Genomic DNA, 23,446 nt, shown 5'->3' with positions numbered 1-23,446 from the left:
ATTAAATGATCAATCTAACCCATCCCTCCTATACAGCCCATAACCCTCCATTTTTCTTACATTCATGTGCCTATCTAAGAATCTCGTAAGTGTCTCTATTGTATCAGCCTCTACCACCACCCCCGGCAGTGTGTTCCAGGCACCCACCACTCTCTGTGTAGAAAGCCTATCTCTGACATCTCTCCTAAATTTTCCTCCTCTGACCTTAAACAGGTGTCCTCTGGTGTTGGCCATTGCCGCCCTGGGGAAAAGGTGCTAACTGTCCACTCTATCTATCCGCTCATAATCTTATATACGTCTATCAAGTCGCCTCTCATCTTGCAACACTCCAAAGAGAAAAGCCCTAGCTCGCTCACCCTTTCCTCATAAGACATGTACTCTAATCCAGGCAGCATGCTGGTAAATCTCCTTTGCACTCTCTCTAGAGCTTCCACATCCTTCCTATAATGAGGCGACCAAAACTAAACACAGCACTCTAAGTGTGGTCTAACCAGAGTTTTATAGAGCTGCGACATTACCTTGTGGCTTTTGAACTCAATTCCCCTACTAATGAAGGCCAGCACACCGTATGCCTTCTTAACAACCCTATCAACTTGTGCGGTAATTTTGAGGAATCTATGGACTTGGACCCCAAGATCACTCTGTTCCTCCACACTGCTAAGAATCTTGCCATTAACCTTCTACTCCGCCTTCAAGTTTGATCTTCCAAAGTGTACCATTTCACACTTTTCCGGATTGAACTCCATCTGCCACTTCTCCACCCAACTCTGCATCCTGTCTATATCCCATTGTAACCTACGACAATGTTCTACACTATCCACAAAACCTCCAACCTTCATGTCATCTGCAAACTTACTAACCCACCCTTCCACTTCCCCATCCAGATCATTTATAAAAATCACAAAGAGCAAGGGACGCAGAACAGATCCCTGTGGAACACCACTGGTAACCAACCTCCAGGCAGAATATGCTCCATCAACTACCACCCTCTGCCTTCTGTGGGCAAGCCAATTCCAAATCCACGCAGCCATGTCTCCATGGATCCCATGCCTCATGACTTTCTGGATGAGCCTACCATGAGGAACTTTGTTAAACGCCTTACCAAAATCCATGTACAGCACATCCACCGCTCTACCTTCATTAATTTGTTCTGTCACCTCCTCAAAAAACTCAATTCAGTTCATGAGGCACGACCTACCCCTCACAAAACCATGCTGACTATCCCTTATAAGACTATGCTTCTCCAAGTGCACATAAATCCTTGTCCCTAAGAATCCTCTCCAATAGTTTGCCCACCAGTGATGTAAGACTCACTGGTCTGTAGTTCCCAGGATTATCCCTATTACCTTTCTTGAACAACAGAACAACATTTGCCTTCCTCAATCCTCTGGTACCACTCCTGTGGCCAGGGAGGATGCAAAGATCACTGTCAATGCCCCAGCAATCTCTTCCCTCGCTTCCCTTAGCAACCTAGGGTATATCCTGTCCAGTTCCGGGGACTTATCTATCCTAATGTTTTTCAGAAGCTCCAACACTGCCTCTTTCTTAACCTTGACATGCTCCAGCACATTAGCCTGCTCTACGCTGACCTCACATTCGTCAAAGTCCCTCTCCGTGGTGAATGTTGAAGCGAAGTATTCACTAAGGACCTCGCCTACCTCCTCCACCTGCAGGCACATGTTTCCCTCTTTATCCCTGAGTGGTCCTACCCTCACTCGATGTAGAATGCCTTGGGGTTTTCCTTAATCCTAAGGCCTTCTTATGGCCCCTTCTAGCTCTCCTAAGTACCTTCTTAAGCTCTTTTCTGGCTACCTTGTAACTCTCAAGAGCCCTATCTGATTTTTGCTTACTAAACTTGAAATATACTTCCTTCTTGCTCTTGGCTAAATGTTCCACCTCTCTTGTCAACCATGGCTCCTTCACCCTACCGTCCTTTTCCTGTCTCAGTGGGATAAACCTATCCAGAACCCCATGCAAGTGGTCCCTAAATAACCTCCACATTTCTGTAGTGCATTTCCCTGAGAACATGTTCCCAACTTATGCTCCCAAGTTCCTGCCTAATTCCATCATAATTAGCCCTCCCCCAATTAAATACTTTCCCATATCATCGGCTCCTATCCTTGTCCATGACTATGCTAAAGGTCAGGGAGTTGTGGTCACTATTTCTGAAATGCTCACCCACCGAGAGGTCTGTCACCTAACCAGGTTCATTGCCTCGTACTAGATCCAGTATGACCTCTCCTCTCATCAGCCTGTCCACATACTGTGTCAGGAATCCTTCCGGGATACACCTCACAAATTCTGCCCCATCTTAACCTTTTGCACAAAGGAGGTGCCAATCAGTATTATGGAAGTTGAAGTCACCCATGACAACAATCTTGTTATTTTTGCACCTTTCCAAAATCTGCCTATTTATCTGCACCTCAGTGTCCCGGTAGCTTTTGGGCTGCCTATAGAATACTCCCAATAGAGTGATTGCTCCCTTCCTGTTTCTGACTCAGTAGACATTCCCTCCCTGACGTCCTCCCTTTCTGCAGCTGTGATACTGTCCCTGATTAGCAATGCCACTCCCTACCCTCTCTTACCTCCCTCCCTATCCCTTTTGAAGCATCCAGTCCTGCCCTTGCAACAGCCAAGTCTTTGTAATGGCCACAACATCATAGTTCCACGTGCTGATCCGTGCTCTGTGTTCATCACCCTTATTCTTAATACTTCTTGCATTAAAGTAAACACATTTCAACCCATCCAACTGACTGCATTTCTCCCCTATCCACTGCCTGTCCTTCCTCACAGTCTCTCTGCACACTGCATCTACCTTTACAGCAACTGCTCCATCATCTGACCTAACACTCCGGTTCCCATCCCCCTGCCACCCTAGTTTAAACCCTCCCCAACAGCTCCAGCAAACCTGCCCACAAGGACATTGGTCCCTCTCGAGTTCAGGTGTAACCCATCCTTTTTGTACAGGTCATATCTTCCCCAGAAGAGATCTCAATGATCCACAAATCTGAAACCCTGCCCCCTGACACATTTTTCAGCCATGCATTCATCTGCCATATCTTCCTATTCTTACCCTCATTGGCGCGTGGCACAGGCAACAATCCAGAGATTACTAACCTTAAGTACCTGCTTTTTAGCTTCCTTCCTAACTCCCTATATTCACTCTTTAGGACCTCATTCTTATTCCTATCTATGCCGTTGGTACCAATGTGTACCACGACTTCTGGCTGCTCGCCCTCCCCCTTAAGAATGCTGTGGACTTGCTCCGAGACATCTCTGACCCTGGCACCTGGGAGGCAACATACCATCCGGGAGTCTTGTTCTCGTCCACAGAATCTTGTCCACTAACCAATAAATCCCCTATCACTATCGCACTCCTCTTCTCCCCACTTCCCTTCTGAGCCACAGAGCCAGACTCAGTACCAGAGACCTGGCTGCTGTGGCTTTCCCCCTGGTAGGTCATTCCCCCCATCACTTGCAGTATACTTGTTATTGAGGGGAACAGCCACAGAGGTACCCTGCACTGACTGCCTATTCCCTTCCCCTCTCCTGACGGTCACCCAACTACCTGCATCCTGCAACCTAGGTGTGACTGCCTCCCTGTAAGTCCTCCCTGTCAACCCCTCAGCCTCCCGAATGATCCGGAGTTTGTTACGCAGAGAGTGGTAGCTGCCTGGAATGGCTGCCAGGGTAGTGGTGGAAGCAGATACGATAGTGGCATTTAAGAGGCTTTTAGATAAACATATTAATCTGCAGTGAACGGAGGGATATGGATCATGTACAGGCAGAAGGGATTAGTTTAATTTGGCATCATGCTCGGCATAGACATTGTGGGCTAAAGTGACTGGTCCTGTGCTGTACCGTTTTATGTTCTGTTATTATCAGGATGCACTTAGAGCGTTCTACCGTGAAGACCAATCCAAAATAATTATTTAGAACCTTTCCATTTCTCTATTTCCCACTATTACTTCCCCATTCTCATCCTCTAAGGGACCAGTATTTATTTCCCATTAATCATTTCCTGTTTTATGGCAGCACGGTAGTGTAGCGGTTAGCATAACACTATTACAGCGCCAACGACCCGGGTTCAATTCCCACCACTGTCTGTAAGGAGTTCGTACGTTTTCCCCACGTCTGTATGGGTTTCCTCCGGGTGTCACGCTTCCGGCCCCAACATAGCATGCCCACATCTTCCTAACCCATACGTCTTTGGAATGTGGGAAGAAACCGGAGCACCCGGAGGAAACCCACGCAGACACGGGGAGAACGTACAAACTCCTTGCAGACAGTGGCCGGAATTGAACCCGGGTCGCTGGTGCTGTAATAGCACCATCAGTATAGCACATGTTGGTCTGTTCAAGTACCTGGAGCAGGACTTCAATCCCTCACCTAGTAACTCAGAGAAAACTGCTGTCAAATGGCATCTTTCTTTTGATTTAATTATGACCTTTGATCATAAATAACATATTTGTGTTTAAAGGTGACAAACCAGGTGCCATTTTGAAGTTAAGGACTGCATTTGCACCATGTGTTTGCTCCTGCTGGCTTTATGTGTGTTTGTATGATGGGCTGGGAGGTGATTGTTTCAAATGGTACTCCAGCTGTTTTCAAAAATACTGAAATAATTCTCCGAAGCAAACTATTCCTAAGGGATAATTGGAGCTTAAAGGAGCAGGGAGCAGTATTTCAATAGACCAATGTTCTAACTCTTAAACTTAGTTGGAAGTCATACTTGAGATAAGCATCTTTTATAGATTTGCCATGAAAAGTTACACAGAAGACATTGGGCAAAAATAGCTCTTTTTGCCCAGCTAGTTTGTTTTAGTTTATAAGCAGAGTGTGTTTGAAATACTCAGTAACCCAAGCATCTGTCTACGCTTCTCGCTGCCTCAGGAAAGCAGCCAACATAATCAAGGACCCCACCCACCCTGGACATTCTCTCTTCTCCCCTCTCCCATCGGGCAGAAGATACAAAGGCCTGAAAGCACATACCATGAGTCTCAGGGACAACTTCTATCCCGCTGTTATAATACTATTGAATGGACCTCTTGTACGATAAGGTGGACTCTTGACCTCACAATCTGCCTCGTCATGGTCTTTCACCTTATTGTCTGCCTGCACTGGGCTTTCTCTGAAACTGTAACACTATATTCTGCATTCTGTTATTGTGTTTCCCTTGTACCACCTCGATGTACTGATGTGAAATGATCTGTACGGATGGCACGCAAAACAAAGTTTTCAGTACATGTAACAACAATAAACCAATTTACTGTTATGAATCATCTGTGATGAGAGAGACAAAGTTTCAGGCTGATGACTTTCCATCAGAACTGGGAAATATTATACATGTAACAGGTTCTCTGCAAGAAAGGGAGAGGATAAGTGGGAGGAGTAGGAAAGAACAGATGAGAAGGCCTGTGCTGGAGTGAGGGGCAGGAGAGACTACATAAACATCAAGTTAAAAGGTCTGCTTGCGTTCTTGAATAGTTGAACCAAACGCAAAATACTGTAGGTGCTGTACCTGAACTTAGAATAGAAAATGCCAGAAGTCCAATCAAGTTATGGAAGGAGGGACAGTGTTAATGTTCCAAGTCACTGTCCTTTCATCAGAATTGGGAAAAGTTAGAAATAAAGCAAGTTTTAGGTTACAGAGAATGTGGGAAGGGGTGGGGAGAACAAAAGGAAGGGGCAGTAGAGGGGAGAGACCAATGGTGCGAGTGGGCTGGTGCGGCTGAAAGAACTCAAATTGTTGAACTCATTGTGGAGTCCAGAATACAAAAACATCCTAACTGAATGCAACGGTGCTCTTCACTGAATCATGTTGCAGTTGGAGACAGAGAGATCAGGCAGTGTGAATGGGGCAAAGAATTAGAGCCATAGAGTCACAGAGCTGTACAACATGGAAACAGGCCCTTTGGCCCAACGCATCCATCTCGACCAAGATGTCTACCTGAGCTAGTCCCATTTGCCTACATTTGGCCCATATCCCTCTAATCCTTTCCCATCCAAGTACCTGTCCAAATATCTTTTAAATATCATAATTTTACCCGCCTCAACCACTTCCTCCGGCAGCTATTTCTATATAAGCATCGCCCTCTGTATGAAGAAGTTGCCTCTCGGGCCCCCTTTAAACCTTTCGCTTTCAACCTTTGCCCTCTAGTTTTAGACTCCCCTACACTGAGGAACAGACTATGACCAAGTTCGAGTTCAAGTTTATCACCGTTATTGGTATACATACACAGAGTATAAGTGCCATGAAAGCTTCTTGCAGCAGCAGCAGCACAGTACATTACAAGACAAGGACAAACATAAGTTAACATAAACTTAAATTAACATAAATTATCCATAACTTATGCACGTGCAAAATAAACAACAAAATAAACATAACAAAACTATTGCAAGATCGAGAGAGAGGAAACGAAAATACTGTCCACCATCCACCTTATCTATGCCCCTTAAATAGCGAGTAACCAGAATCTGACAGAAATGTCTGCAGATTAAAGGGAGATAGTCCTCAAATTAATCACCAGTCTGCAGTTGTATCCCCAGTGTAAAGAAAGCCACTTGTGCTGATATCTATAGTCCACAGGAGTCTACCACATAATATCCATATCCATGGCTGCACTGTGCTGACTGATACCTGGCGCCTCTACAGAGAACCTGTAGCTATCCCTTCCAACTTCAACCGACTCGGACTTGCACACATTCTCAGCCAAACATGAAGGTCCTAAACAAGTTGAAGGTCATGTTGGGTGCAGCAGTGAACATATGGGTGGAGGACTGACATGCTGAGGAGAGAGGCCAGATGCTAGTTAACTTCATGGCTCACATGTAAATAACAATCCCATTCATCTTACCCTGTGGAAAAAGTAACTACATTTATGTGTTCAAGTCACCTTAATTTATATTAATGCTTTTAATTATTTCCTTGTACTTAAAGCTGTTTTTAGTTTTTTTTAATTATTTGAACAGTTTTAAAAATCTCTATCAGTTAAAGTAATTGTCAGCTTCAGGGTTTGTTAAACTAATACTTTAGTCTGATTTGTCTAGTGATTGAATGATGTGGTTAAGGTTTCTGATTTACTTTATTCCCATGTATTCAAACTAATTCAAACTAACCCTTACCAGTAATGGGAAAAGACAGCTCTGGATGACGCATTACACAGTTTAGAGATCAATGGAAAATTGATAAACAAACTGAATCAATGAAACGTTACTGATTACGAATAAAAAAGACAGATTACAAGAGGTACTTGTGAAGGTAAATCAGATAAACTTAGAGTATAGATTGATAATAGACTTTCATCAGACGTCTGAAATGACAAAGGGACTAAATGGAGGACACAACTGAGTGGAATTTAACAGCGTGAAGGGTTTCTATATACAGTAAAATCAAGTGGGTGATAAGTAGAATGCTGAACCGTTATGTGGGGGTGTTTGAGTTATGGTGCTACGGATGTAAACAAAAAATTTATTGGACAAAAATAAAATAATTTATGTCAGATCCTCAAGCTAATGCAAGAAAGGAAACCGGATGCCAGTTGTGTGACAGTTATTAAGGAATCAAAAGGATAATTGTTGAGCTTGTTATTGTCTTGGAAAGTTTGAAGGAAAAAACGATCAAAGGGCAGGTAAGGACATAGCTGCTGGTGTGATGGAGTGGAAAAGTGTATTGGCAGGAAATTTAAAACTAGACACTTTTCTTCCAAATACCGTAAATACTCATTTACAATCACTGCACAAATATTTCCCTGATCTGCTATTTAAGTTTCAAATATCAGGTTTTTACTTAAGTATTGATAGATTGTTAACCTAAACAATTGAGAAAATTAAGAGACCTTCAGGTTATAATATAAACTGGACAGACCACACAATCAGTCTCCCTAAAAGCTCATCACTGTCTCAAGCACAGAGGGGGAGCAGTGAGAGAGGGTCTCACCGAACTCCCGTCAGAGAGAGGATTTGGGGGAGGTGAGGCCGGAGTGGGCCAGGGGAGTGGAGAAATCGAGGCAGTTGATGTCAAGGCAGCAAATGGAGATGAAAAGGTCAAGAGAGGGCAAAAGTCCCGAAAGGGGTGTCCAAGAGGAATGTTTAAGATGTGGGGCGGAGATGGTATTGGTATTGGTTTATTATTGTCATTTGTACTGAGGTACAGTGAAAAACTTGTCTTACATACCAATCATACAGGCCAATTCATTACACAGTGCAGTTACATTGGGTTAGTACAGAGTGCATTGATGTAGTACAGGTAAAAACAATAACAGTACAGAGTAAAGTGTCACAGCTACAGAGAAAGTGCAGTGCAATAAGGTGCAAGGTCACAACAAGGCAGATCGTGAAGTCAGAGTCCATCTCATCGTATAAGGGAACCGTTCAATAGTCTTATCACAGTGGGGTAGAAGCTGTCCTTAAGTCTGGTTGTATGTTCCCTCAGGCTCCTGTATCTTCTACCTTATGGAAGAGGAGAGAAGAGAGAATGACCCGGGTGGGTGGGGTCTTTGATTATGCTGGCTGCTTCGCCAAAACAGCGAGAGGTAAAGACCAAGAAGGGGAGGCTGGTGTCTGTGATGCACTGGGCTGTGTCCACAACTCTCTGCAGTTTCTTGCGGTCCTGGGCAGAGCAGTTGCCGTACCAAGCCATGATGCATCCAGATAGAATGCTTTCTATGGTGCATCGATAAAAGTTGGTGAGAGTCAAAGGGGACGAACTGAATTTCTTTAGCCTCCTGAGGAAGTAGAGGCGCTTGTGAGCTTTCTTGGCCGTGGCATCTACGTGATTTGACCAGGACAGGCTGTTGGTGATGTTCACTCGCAGGAACTTGAAGCTCTCAACCCTCTCGACCTCAGCACCGTTGATGTAGACAGGTGTATATACACTGCCCCCTTTCCTGAAGTCAATGACCAGCTCTTTTGTTGTGTTGACAGATGGGGGGAGTGGTCATCAGTGGAGGGTGAGGACTCCTTACCAAAGAAATAGGCACGGAGGCGGAGGTGACAGAAGAAGAGCTCCATGTCATGGTGGGCACAGAACTCATTGAGGTGCCTCAGTGTCTTAACCTTTTGTTGGAGACACTCTTCTATCTTCTGTAACATCTTCCCCTTTCACAGATATCAAGCAAGCAAACAAAGCAAATCAAATCTATTCTGGGTTGAATCAAAGTTCATAGCATCCGATTTTTTGATTTATTCATTCGTGAGATATGGGCATAGCTGGTGATGCCAGTATTTATTGTCCATCCTTAGTTGCTCTGGAACAGAGGAAACAGTCAAGCATTAAGCACATTGGTGGGTCAGAAGTCACACATAGACCAGACTGGGTAAGGACAGCAGATTGCCTCCCCTGAAGGAAATTAGTGAACCAGATGGGTTTATACAACATAGTTACCATCACAAGGACTTGCCTTTGTGTGATACTGCAGATTTTTATTTAATTACTTGGGTCTGAATCCCAGCTACCACTTTCACTCCACCAGATGCCTTTTCAAGCTTTGGTTCATGAATTGTAGTTCAGATAAATTTGGAGTCTGGATTGGTGATAGACGTTCATCGGTTCCCTACACGTAGCTATATGTCCGTGTTGGAGACTGCAACTGCTTGGCCAACTTGGTGAAGCCATGGTGCTTCAGACACTAAATTGGTGGGAATGATTCATGAACCAAGAGCCTTGTGTGGAGACATAGCCGGGCACTTCCACGTTAACCACAACTCCTGAACCAGAGGTGGAAAAGGAAGCTGGTGGAGTTGGAAGTGTCGGACTTCTTATGGTCAAATAGACAGAGTGAGTTCAGGTTAAAATTCGACCCAAAAAGGGCACCAGCGCATTGCAGCACTCCTCCATAAGTTCACTGCAGTGTCGACCTTGATTGTGCTCAAGTTTTGAAGTGGAGCTTGAACCGATTAATTTCTGGTACAGAACTGAGTGTGACCATCTGATGAGAAATCACTGCTGGGTTACTGCAAGTAGTGAATAAGAAATAAAAGTCGGCTCAGGCATTCGGCTACTGGAGCATCCTCCTCCATTCGCCAAAATTGTGGCTGATTCTAGACCCTAAATCCACTTTGTCATTGAGTTGTAGAGACACACTGCATGGAAACAGGCCCTTCAGCCCAACTCATCCATACTAACCATTAAGCACCCATTTACACTAATCCTACATTAAGCTTACTTTTGTTGACCCCACCTTCTCATCAACTCCCTCCAGCTTCTATGACTCGCCTACACGCAGAGGCTATTCACAGCGGTCAATTAATCTACCAACTGGCCTGTCTTTGGGATGTAGGAGGAAACAAGAGCACCCGGAGGAAACAAGAGCACCCAGAGGAAACCCATACAGTCACAGGGAGAACGTGCAAACTCCACACAGACAGCACCTGAGGCCGCCTGAATGTTTGCTTTGTTATCCTATTCCCAGATCCTCTGATTTCATTAGTGTCCAAAAATCTATTGACCTCAGACTTGAGAGCAGAGAACTCCAAAGGCGCATTGCTCTGTGTGTCAAGAAATTTGTCCTCATCACAGACTGAAATAGCCAATTCCTTAACCTGATCATGAATCCTCTAGTCCTGGACTAACTAGAGAAAGCAGCAACACAGTGGTGCATCTAGTCAAGCTGGTACCTCACAGCTCCAGCGACCCCTGTTCAGTCCTGCCCTCCAGTGCTCTCTGTGTGGAGTTTGCACGTTTTCCCTGTGACTATGTTTCTCCAGGTGCCCTGGTTTCTGTACAAATCCCAAAGATGTGCAAATTGGTAGGTTATTTGACTATTGTAAATTGCCCCAAGTGTGTTGGTGAGTGGCAGAATCTGGGGGACTTGATGGGAAAGTAGGGAGAATAATGATGCCTAGTCTGGACTCTGTGGCTCTTACCTACCAAATATTGAAAGGCCTGGATAGAGTGGATGTGGAGAGGATGTTTCCAGTAGTGGGAGAGTCTAGGACCAGAAGGCACAGCCTCAGAATAGAAGGATGTCCCTTTAGAACAGAGATGAGGAGGAATTTCTTCAGCCAAAGGGTGGTGAATCTGTGGAATTCATTGCCACAGACGGCTGTGGAGGCCAAGTCATTGGGTATGTTTAAAGTGGAGTTTGATAGGTTCTTGATTAGTAAGGGTGTCAAAGGTTATGGGAAGAAGGTAGGAGAATGGGGTTGAGAGGGAAAAATAAATCAGCCATGATCGAATGGCGGAGCAGATTTGATGGGCTGAATGGCCTAATTTTGCTCCAGTGTCTTATGGCTGAAGGGTTTGTTTCCATGCTGTGTCACCCTATGACTTTGACAACATCTCAGCAGTTACTCTGTCAGTCCTTCACAAATCATACATTATTACTGCTATTTCAGGTCAACTGCAGAATTTAATGGCAGATCTTCCCAAGCAGCCAGTGAGGGAGGAAAGGCAAAACCATTTGGCCACCCATAATTTTCAAAACCTTTACTGAAATATGCCAGTGTTGTGAAGTAACAATCTAAATGGAGCAGATTCCCAGCAAGCTGCTAACGAACACAGCAAAGAACAATCAGAATATAACTGCACATCACTTGCTTCTGACTTAGCCAGGTATTATCTATTACTGGGAGTAGCTTCACTACACAGGCTTCACTAGTTCAAATAGAAGGCTCACCACTATCTTCCCAAAAGCAACTGGAGATAAGTTATAAATGCTGGGCTTGCCAGCAACGCCCACCTCTAATGGATGAATACATTAAAGATTGCTGGCATATTGATGCTGGCTGAAGAATTCTGTATTGTAAACACAATCGATTTCTTCCCTGTTTTTTATTACTGTGTCATTCGATGACTCCTTCTGGCCTTGCTCCCAAGAAAATCAGATTCCTATCACTGTTACTTTCATGCATGCCTTCCAAAAAACAAAGCCTGAAGTGTGAAATGACAATGACAGGCTTTCACTCCTTTTCAATGAAGGTTTCCTCAGAGGAACACTCAGGGTGAAATCATTCTAAAAGTCTGTTGCTTCCATGTTATTACTGCAATTTCAAGTCAATGTGGTTCTTTGCCAACTCACTCATGCAGTTTTCTCTTGACTGATCTGGAAAGATTTTGACAATCAGATTCACACCACCTTTGTGCAAAAGATGAGTTGATTGACGTACCAAGCGGAGAATGGGCAGGGGCATTACACTTCCTGACCGTGTGGCTACAGTCATGTTAAGGCTCCTGAATTAGAGAGTGGGAAACGAATCATCTGAGGTTCCCATTCCTGTTTGTTGTTGGCTGTATCTGGAACGTCACTGACAAACAGGAACATCTCAGCTTTATCAAACCCTCAGGAAGTCCTGAAGCACTTGAAGCACAGTGGGATATTTGAAAAGTGCAGTCATTGTTACAGTTTGCTTGTTCACATCCGTCCCATAATATATCGCATGAGCGGAAGGAAGAATATAGGTCATGACTTACCCAAGAGAACTTGCTCTTCTTCCAATATTGTAATGGCACCTTTAAAAACCAGCTGAGCAGAGAGGTATTGAAGGATTTTACCCTCCAACTCTGCACTGCTGCTGTGGGCAGCCCTGTTTGACTAGAAGGAGACAGAATAAAGAATGATACCAGTTTCCTTCTGATGTTTGAGGCACACACACAAACACTCACTCTACCTCGTTGTGGACCTTGCACCTTATTTGACTACCTGCACTGCACTTTCTCTTTAACTGTAACACTATATTGTGCATTCTGTGTTTTTTTCTTAATGTACTTAATGATCTGTCCAGATGTCATGCAAACAAAAACTTTTCACTGTATCTTGGTACACTTGACAATGATAAACCAATTACCTCTGATGGCCACCTTCACCAAATCCACAAGCAGACTGACAAGGAGGTTCTCCAACAGACTCCCCTCACATATTGCATTTAACCGCTGTTATCAGACTCTTGAACAGACCTCTTGTACGATAAAGATGAACATTTGATCTCTCAATCTACCTTGTCATGGCCTCTGCACTTTATTTGTCTACATGCACAGCTCTTTCTCTGTAACTGTAATACGATATTCTACATCCTGTTATTGTTTTTCCTTTTGAACTACCTCGATGTACTTATGCATGGAATGATCTGTCTGGATGACATGCAAACAAAAGCTTTTCATTGTATTTCGGTACATGTGATAATAATAAACCAATTACGAATTACACAATGTAGGAGACATAAATAAGGGCCAAATGAAACACATGGAAGAAGAAATGGAGTCAGACTGAGTAAGAGAATCACGCAACTTCATTCTTCTCCTTGGTCCAGGCTAGATGGAAGAATCAGATGGGTGAATCATTGCCTCCAACAAACATCTTTTACCATTTTCCTTTTGAATGAAACAAAACTAAACAGTTTATTTAATAAGTTGGTGCAGCACTCTTCAAGAAACAGACATGCTGTTACTGACTTCCATGTGCACCCAGCAAAGTTGCTCCCCAAGCATGACACACTCAACCAGAGGGCTCCGTTCCCATGACAACCATCTCCATCAGCTCATTCTTTTTGCCAAGGAAAGGCACGTCTCCCTGATAGGACTCGCACTTGCCTCAGGCAGCACATTTACACGTATAATTCGATTTTGAATAATGAACGCTAATCTCTTTGTCTGCATTTATGCTTCTTTATGCAATGAATCTGCAGCGAATAATGAATCAAAAAGTACTCAGATGATGTGTGAAATGAATATAACAGAAGACAGAAACAGTTCCATCCACATTGAAACTATCTTTGACTTCCACCTATGCATCATGATTATTTGACTGACATCTACCTCGTTGTTGTAAAGTGTGGGAAGAAGACTGTGGTGTGCAGAGATGCTATTTCTGTTTGTAAAGTGCATTGTGTTGTCTTCATCAGTGAAATCTAAAGTGTAAAACACAAGCTTCCTTTTGTGACTCAACAGTTCGATGTTAACTGGAATCCAATTACTTCTACAATTAAAATAGATCAGATTTCCCATTTTGCAGACAAAAGTCTCCTTCCGTTTTCAGAGAAGATTTAATCTGTATGCCAGGGATAGCTGTAAGTCACAGAGTTAGTGATTTCTCTTTCTAAACTGCAACATGTATTTATTTAGCACCATTGAGTGTCATAGAAATGCAAAGTGTTTCACAAAAGCAAAACCAAGCTTCAGGCAATGTCAGGAGCTGTGTTGGGAAGGTGATTGGGCTCTGTTGATAACGTTCTTGACTTTGAATCAGATGCACTCACTCCTGTGATTTTCTGGACAAAAATATGAGATGATGATCCAACTTCAGTACTGAAGGAATCTTGCAATAGCCTTTAAATGAGATGATGCATTGAGGTCCTATCTACTCCCTCAGAGCCAGTAAATCTATTTTGGTGAGAAGCACTGAATAATTCCCTGTTTCTTGGCCAAAACATATAGCTCAATCAAAGGCACAAAAAGAAACACTAGATTATCTGGTTGTCATCACATTTTTGTGTGTGGAAGCTTGCTGCGTGCTAATTGGCTGTCATGGTTCTCGCATTGCTATGGTGACTACAAAAATATGTAATAAGGGATATTCTGAGGATGTGAAAGGCCCTGCAGTACTGGAGAGCTGTACCTCTAGCCAAACCATTCCACCAGAATTACAACACTGGCATCTATCTGACAATGTAGAAAACTGCTCAGGTATGCCCTGTTCACGAAAAGCAGGGAAAATCTAATCCAGTTAGCTACTGCCCAATAAGCCTGTCCTTAACCAGCAGTGAAGTGATGAAAATTTTCAATATAATTACTACTCATCAATAACATACTTACCATTGTCCAGCTTGGGTTTTCCAGGACCGCTTAGTTCTCAGACTTTATCAAACTGGAGTTCTAACCATGGACTAAAGAGCTACATCGCAGAGTTAAAGTGAGCACGACTGCCCTAAGTGTGGCTTTGAGAAGCCCTGGTAAAACTGAGGTCAATGGGTATCAAGGAGGAAGCACTCCACAATTCCTACAAAAGATGGTTTTGGTGGTTGGAAGTAAATTATCCCAGACCCTGGATTTAACTGCAGGGCAGTGCTATGGACCCAGCTGTCTTCAGCTGCTTCATCATTGATCTTCCTTCCATCGTAAGAGGGGATGTTTGCTGATGATTGCACAATGTTCAATTCCATTAGCAGCTCCTCAGTCAAATGAATCAGTCCTTGCCTGTATGCAGCAAGAACTGGACAACTTGTGCTGATAAGTGACAAATACATTCACCGCACAAAATTGCCAGGCAATGACTGTCTCTATCAAGAGAGAATCCAGTCACTAACCTTGACATTGGCCCTTGACTGCATCTTAGCTATTTCCCACAGCTCCGTTATCAGCCTCCCTACTCCTGAACTGCTCGAGAACAGAGTTCAACTGATCCCTACCTTTTGTCCCACAAGGCTCTGTATTCAATGGAGCTTCCTTTGCAATTTCCACCAGCCTCAACAAGGTTCCACCACCCGACACATATCCCTCTCTGCTCTTAGAACATGGAACTGTACAGCCCGGGAACAGGCCCTTCGGCCCACGATGTTGTGCCAAACTAATTAAGCTAATGATGCCCAATTAAACGAATCCCTTCTGCCTGCACATGGTCCATATCCCATCATTCTCTGCATATTCATGTGCCTATCTGAGAGCCTCTTCAATGCCTCTATCATACCTGCCTCCACCAACACCCCTGGCAGCACATCCTGGGCACCTACCACACTCTGTGTAAAAAACTTGTCCCGCACATCTCCTTTAAACTTTCCCCCTCTCAACTTAAATGCATGCCTTCTCGTATTTCGATCCTAGGAAAAAGACGCCCAGGAACTTGAAGTTCCTGGGCTGTCAACTTCATGCCGCAAGTTGATGGAATCGTTCCCTTTGTGAAGCCCTGGTCTGCTCTTGCATCTCCACCGACCACTCCCTGTCTAATGCAAGCACAGGTGATGCATCACTTGTCCTTCCATCTCTTCCCTTCCCACCATCATGGAACCCAAACAGTCCTATCCAGAAAGAGATAGCGAACCTTACATCATGGTGTCAGAACAACAACTTAGCCCTCAACGCCAGCAAGATGAAAGAGCTGATTGTTGACCGAAGGAAGTTGGGGGGGGAGGGGTGGGGTGGGTGGTAAACACAACCCTGTCCTCATCAACGGAGCTGCTGTAGAGATGGTCAACAGCTTCAAGTTCCTGGGCGTCCATATCACCAGCAACCTCTCCCGGTCCCTCCATACTGATACAGTGGTCAAAAAAGCACAGCAGCGTATGTACTTTCTTAGGTGTCTGAGAAGATTTGGCTTGTTCAGAATCAGAATCTGCTTTATTATCACTGACATATGTCATGAAATTTGTTGTTTTGTGGCAGCAGTACCGTGCAAGACATAAAGACATAAAATTACTATAAGTTACAAAAATAAATAAATAGTGAAAAAGAGGAAGAACGAGGTAGTGTTCATAGGTTCATGGACCGTTCAGAAATCTGATGGTGGAGGGGAAGAAGCTGTTCCTGAAACATTGAGTGTGGATCTTCAGGCTCCTGTACCTCCTCCCTGATGCAAGTAACATGGAGGGCATGTCCAAGATGGTGAGGGTCCTTAATGATGGATACCGCCTTCTTGAGGCACCACCTCTTGAAGATGTCCTCGATGGTGGGGAGGGTTGTGTCCGTGATGGAGCTGGCTGAGTCTACAACCCTCTGCAGCCTCTTTTGATCCTGCATATTGGAGCCTCCATACCAGGCAATGATGCAACCAGTCAGAATGCTCTCCACCGTACATCTATAGAAATCTGTAAGAGTCTTTGGTGACATACCAAATCTCCTCAAACTCCTAATGAAGTAGAGCCACTGGCATGCCTTCTTCGAGATTGCATCGGTGCATTGGGCCCAAGATAGATGCTCTGAGACTTTGACACCCAGGAACTTGAAGCTGCTCGCCCTTTCTACCGCTGTCCCCTCAATGAGGACTGACGTGTGTTCCCCTGACTTCCCCTTCCTGAAATCCACAATCAATTCCTTGGTCTTACTGACATTGAGTGTGAGGTTATTGTTGCAGCACCACCAAATCAGCTGATCTATCTCACTTCTGTACGCCTCCTCATCGCCATCTGAGATTCTGCCAACAACAGTGGTGTCATCGGCAAATTTATAGATGGCATTTGAGCTGGGCCTAGCCACACAGTCATAAGTGTAGAGAGAGTAGAGCAGTGGGTTAAGCAAGCATCCTTGAGGTGCGCCCATGTTGATTGTCAGTGAGGAGATGTTACTACCGATCCGTGCTGACTGTGGTCTCCTGATATGGAAGTCGAGGACCCAGTTGCAGAGGGACGTACAGAGGCCCAGGTTTTGGAGCCCCTCTGACTGCAGCAGTGAGACGTTGAAGATGCCCCTGAACACTCGAGCCAGTTGGTCGGCACAGATTTTCAGTACCCTGCCACGTACACCAAAAGGGGCCTGACACCTTGCGAGGATTCACCCTCTTGAAGGATGTTCTGACGTCGGTCTCCTAGACAGAGATCACAGGGTCGCCGGATGCTGTGAGGATTTGCACAGGCGTAGTGTTATTCTCCCTTTCAAAGCATGTATAAAAAGCATTGAGCTCATCAGGGAGTGAAGCATCACTGCCATTTATGCTGTTAGGTTTCACCTTATAGGAAATAATGGCATGTAAACCCTGCCACAGCTGTCGGGCATCCGATTGTGTCTCTAACTTCACATGAAGTTGCCTTTTTTCCCTCAAGGTGGCCTTCCGTAGGTCGTACCTGGACTTCTTTTAGGGTTCTGGATCGCTGGTCTTGAACGCCACAGATCTAGCCCTCAGCAGACTGTGAATCTCCTGGTTCATCCAAGGCTCCTGGTTTGGGAAAAGTCAGTATGTTCTCAACGGCACACAAATGTGTTGTTTTGTAGCAGCAGTACTGTGCAAGGACATAGAATCTATAAATTACAAAAATAAGTAAATAGTGCGAAAAAAAGGAATAATGAGGTAGTATTCATGGGTTTGTGGACTGTTCAGAAATCTGATGGCGGAGGTGAAGAGGTTGTTCCTGAATTGTTGAGTTTGGGTCTTCAGGCTGCTGAACCTCCTCCCCGATGGTAGTAACGAGAAGAGGGCATGTTCCGGATGGTGAGGATCCTTAATGATAGATGCTGCCTTCTTGAAGATGTCCTCGATGGTGGGGAGGGTTGTGTCCATGATGGAGTTGGCTGAATATACAACCCTCTGCAGCCTCTTTCGATCCTGCACATTGGACCCTCCACACCAGGCGGTGATGCAACCAGTCAGAATGCTCTCCACTGAGCATGTATAGAAATTTTCAAGAGTCTTTGGTGACATACCTAATCTCCTCAAACTCCTAATGAAGTCGAGCCACTGGCGTGCCTTCTTCGTCATTGCATCAATGTGTTGGTCCCAAGATAGATCCTCTGAGACTTTGACGCCCAGGAACTTGAAATTGCTCACCCTTTCCACCACTGACCCCTCAATGAGGACTGACGTAAGTTCCCCCCGACTTCCCCTTCCTGAAGTCCACAATCAATTCCTTACTGACATTGAGTGCGAGTTTGTTGTTGCAGCACCACCAAACCAGCCAATCTACCTCACTCCATACCAGGCGGTGATGCAACCAGTCAGGATGCTCTCCACCGTACATCTACAGAAATTTGTAAGAACCCGTCTTTCAAGGATTCTCTCGAACTTCTACAAATGCGCTCGAGAAGGTATTCTGATGGGTTGCATTGCTCTGTATGGCAACTGCTCTGCTCTGGTATGTCAGGATCTGCAAAGAGTGGTAAACACTGCCCAGACCATCACAGACTCATCACTTCCTTCCATGCAGTCCACCTTCATGGTGCGTTGCATCAGGAAGGCTGACAGTATTATCGAGGATGCCTGCCACCCTGACCATTCCCTTTCTCTCTTCTGCCTTCTGGGAGAAGATACAGGAGCTTGAAAGCTCTGATGACCAGACTGAAGAACAGCTTCTTCCCACTGCAATCAGGCTTCTGAACCAATCACCTCATTCACATCATCTTCCCGGTGTGCTGCTATGTTCTCAAACCCTTAATTCTACCTCTTCTGTTATTGTCATTTTAGCATTTCTTTTTGCCACTTCCGTCAGAGCACTGGAAGTGACATCCAGTTTACTGTCGGCCCTGGCAGATCATCCAGCTGTATTGATGATGCATTTGAACTCACCAGCCGAAGCGATCGGCCAGGATGTTACCAGAGGCGGAGGGAGTTGCTGAAGGACAGGCAGCCATTGTTCCTCAGGGACAGGGCACACACACATTGATGAGCCAGAGTGAAGTACATCATTATATCTGCCAACAGGAGACGATCAGTGTAGTGGTTAGCGTAACGCTATTACAGCACCAGCAACCCAGGTTCAATTCCGGCCACTGTCTGTAAGGAGTTTGTACATTCTCCCCGTGTCTGCGTGGGTTTCCTCCGGGTGCTCCGGTTTCCTCCCACATTCCAAAGACCTACGGGTGAGGAAGTTGTGGGCATGCTATGTTGGTGGCAGAAGCGTGGTGACACTTGCAAAACACTATGCAAAAGATGTATTTCACTGTGTGTTTCGAAGTACATGTGACGAAAAAGATATCTTATCCTTGACTTCAACGGTGGTGATGTCACCTCCCCACAGAAGGATACCCAGAGGTGTGGCAATCAATACCCCCTGACCTGTGGGACCAGCATCACACCCAATTCCAATGGTTGCTGAGGTGAGGTGAGCTGAGCCACACTCCATGTTAAAGTCCATCTGTCTTCTGTCTGCCTCTTCTTCCATCTCCTTCAAGTCCACACGGTGCATTGCACCGACAAGTTTTGAGTCATCTGCAGATGTGGAAGTTGTCCCCTGTGCAGAGGAGACTGCGATCTTGGCAGCTTGCAGTGGTCAGACTTTCCTTCCTTTCCCTGGGCACGTTCTCAGTGGAGCCATGGCAGAGGAGGGGTAGTTGTTCTCCTTCCTCGAAGGCTTGTCACCAGCTCCCCCTCTTCCTGCGTAACTGCAGGAACGTTTGTTGCAGTCTCTGTACAGGTGGCCTGCCTCTCCACACACATTGCAACATTTGGGTTCCTTGCAGTCCTTGATCTGGTGGCCTCCCCGCTGGCAGTTTTTACAGATGAACACATTGCACTGGGCTGCCCTGTCTCCTGGTTTGGTGCATTTAAGGCACACCCTGGGCTGTTCTGCAGAAACAATGTCACCACGATTCCTTCCGCCTGTGAAAACTGAGCGTGGGTGGGCAGTGGCTTCTTTCTCATCAAGCTTCAGCGTGACCTTGACCTCGTGCTTTCTCGTCCAGGTCCTGAAGGGACTGTTGGAATTGACACAGTTTCCTCAGTGTACCTGGACAAGAACATCAGCACATCCACATATTGGGCTGAACACCAGGACAGTGATTGTGTTTTGCACGTGTTAATTTTGTATATTTTACGTTACTTTAAGTTTATGTTAACTTATATTTGTCCTCCTCTTGTAATGTACTGTGTTGCTGCTGCAAAAAGCTATCATTCATGGCATTTATCCCCTAGTATCTATGCCTATGATAACAATGGACTTGAACTCTCTGCACTGGAAGGGTAAACAGCAGCTCTGCCTTCATAAGTGATAGAGGCACTTTGGTTCCTGTTTCAGACATCCTGCAACATTAAGAGAGTTGTAATGATGTCTTTTTTAAACCTGGAGATTGGTAGTGTTGACTGTTCACCTGTGCTCATGCTTAGTTTGCTGTGAGACAAAGTTACACAGATATCACTGTACAATGGCAGCAAGGTGGAAGGTGCCCATTGTGGAAGTCTTTGTGGAGGCCACCATGAGGGGCAAAAGAGAAGTTACATAGCATCAAGAGAGCAAGAAACGCCCATCGGTGTGCAGTGTCCTGGAGAGATGAGTCCTTGCTGAACAGTTTGAGGCTGGGACACAGCAGAGACAGCAATTTTGCTTCCTCTGAACAATGAGAGTATCCTTCATCCTCAGCAGCAACCAGTTTGGAAGTGGACTTGATGATATGTTTGAATGATGCAAGACCACTGGCTCACCACAATATGAGATCTGTACCATTGCCAAAATGCACTGGAATGAAACAAAGAGCTTGACACTGGTTGCTGTAGAGAGGTCACTTCAATCAAGTTGGATAATGGTGCAATGGTGGAGGAAGTTGTGCAGGGCTTGGAAGAGGTTGCGATGGCAATGAGATTTCTCTTGTTCATGGAGCCACTGGATGGCCTGAACCAGACTCTCACTGAAGCTTCTGTATCTTTGAGGAGGCAACTTAAAGAGTCTGAGGATCCCGTGAATGGTGCACCTCAAGCCTGTACTTACTAACGTTAGCTCAGTACACTCTACCCAAGGTGTGGCAAGAGAGGCTGAGAATAGCGATGGCCGAGTTGTGTGCACTGGAAGCCATGCAGAAGAGGAAAGGTGAAGGCAATGACTTGTTAGCTTTGAAGGAGTAAGCAGAGAGAAGGAAAGGTCCAGAGTCCACAAGCAGGGGTGCTGCTAAATGAGAGTTGTGACAAGGAACTGTACGTGTGTGAAGGCAAGCAGATGGGAAACATCAGAGAAGTTAGAGTTGTTATTATTGGGGTTATGGCACTTGAGAATATTTTGGAAACATTGAACAGTTATCACTGCAGAAGTTAAGTTTGGGGTTAACAATTATGACATACGTTTTCTTGTTTTGAATGTGTTACTATTTTTTAAAATGAAAATATGCTGGAATATTGGGTGTGTATAACCATCAAGAACTTTGTGCATTATGTGGTATGACTTACGATACATCTCTCTGTACCAGCCACTACTGTAGTTATATGTTGTTTGCCATCAGTAAGAGATGTTTGGTGAGAAGCTTTCTCCTTGTTACTTGCCTTTATCAAACAGAAGGAGAGAGAAGATCCAATGGACAATACAGTCTCCATCTTCAATCTTGACCTAACCTTCCCCTCCTACTTGTGAAGTCTTCTCATACCGTAATTTCTGTAATGAAATAATTTCTCTTCTTCTGCTCTGATGCCAATGACACTGTTTAAGCCTTTTGCTTTGTTTCTTCTCTACCTACTTTCAACAGTGTTTGTGGAACCAATCGTGATGACCATTCATTTCTTTCTTCTCTTGCTTGGCCCTGAATCCTGGTTCTGAAGAATCTTCAGATGGCTTTCTTTATTGAAGCTACAATATAAATATATGGAGTTCCAGTGAGGAACATCGTAGATGGAGGACAATAGAATGTAGTGAACAGCCTCCTTATCTGTACCTCACTTTTGACATTTTGGCTTTTAGACAGGCACTTGAATTGGCAAGGTTTAGAAGGAGATGGTCCTAATGTGGACAAATAGGGCAAGAAGGTCGACTTGGACATGATGGGCCAAAGGGCCCATTTCTGTGCTGTAAGACTCACCAACTCTATGACTCAAGCAAAGTTGTACCACCAGCAGGAGGAGGACATGGCCACAAATCAATCAGTCAAGCATGCCCAATCAATCAATGCACCAAAGGAAGAGCCTTGTTGACAGTAATTTAATTAAAGAGGAATTTTGATGGATGCAAAACTTTCCACTGCAGACATTTGCCACCGTAGTTGAATTTAATTTGGAAAGGTTTTGAGCAAATCTGAAGGAGCCCAAAACCTTCACCATTGTGTTATGTTCAGATGAAAAAGATTCCAAGAACCCATTTATTGTCATTTTTTTTAACCCTACCATTTACTCAGTGTTGGTACATTCATTGAGAAGAGGTTGCTATTATCCTGATAGGTCAAAAAAAGGGCAGCACACAGCTCATGACTGGAAGGATTATTTACAGAAAGGTTAGTTGACCACGGCAGTGGCGAAGTTAAGAATTCCCACCTTACCTCATCATTCCAGGCACACTGAAGCTAATGAGAATCTACCTCGTAGACAAGTTTGGTTTAATGTGTTCTGAGCTGAAGTAAGAGGCCAATGTGGGAACTGCATTGGCCTCCTCTTCCATAGATAGGGCAGAAAGTGTTGGAAGGTGCCGTCAGCTGGGTAGATTGTGAGACAATGAGCTCCTTCTGCAATTGATGCTGGGCTTCTCTGTGTGATCATCCCTACTGCTTCTTTTCCATTTTGAGCAGTCATTGGTCAGGAAAATAGAAACTGAAAACTGGTTCGAGGGAGTAAAAAACTGACCAATTTGCATTACTTCTCTAGCATTTTTTGGTTATTTGTAAAACTACACTTTTTTAAAAAAAAAGTGCCTCACTTACAACTCAGAAAGTTAATTACCTTGCTACCAAGAGTTGTCATATGTGCACAGAAGGATCCCACCCAGTATTTGGATGGGAGAATGACACACTAATTTGCTGTTACCACTTGGTTGGGTGAGGGAAGAATACTGAAAGGGGAGGTTTGATGGATGATCTGATGCTATGTGCCTGTGATGCTGCTGCAAATAAGTTTTTCATTGCACCTGTGCATACGTGTACTTGTGCATATGACAATAAGTGCGACTTTGACTTTGATAACTCTTA

The sequence above is a fragment of the Pristis pectinata genome, chromosome 29, assembly GCF_009764475.1.
Source record: "Pristis pectinata isolate sPriPec2 chromosome 29, sPriPec2.1.pri, whole genome shotgun sequence".
NCBI classification, from domain to species: Eukaryota; Metazoa; Chordata; class Chondrichthyes; order Rhinopristiformes; family Pristidae; genus Pristis; species Pristis pectinata.
Note: the sequence above shows the minus strand (reverse complement) of the source record.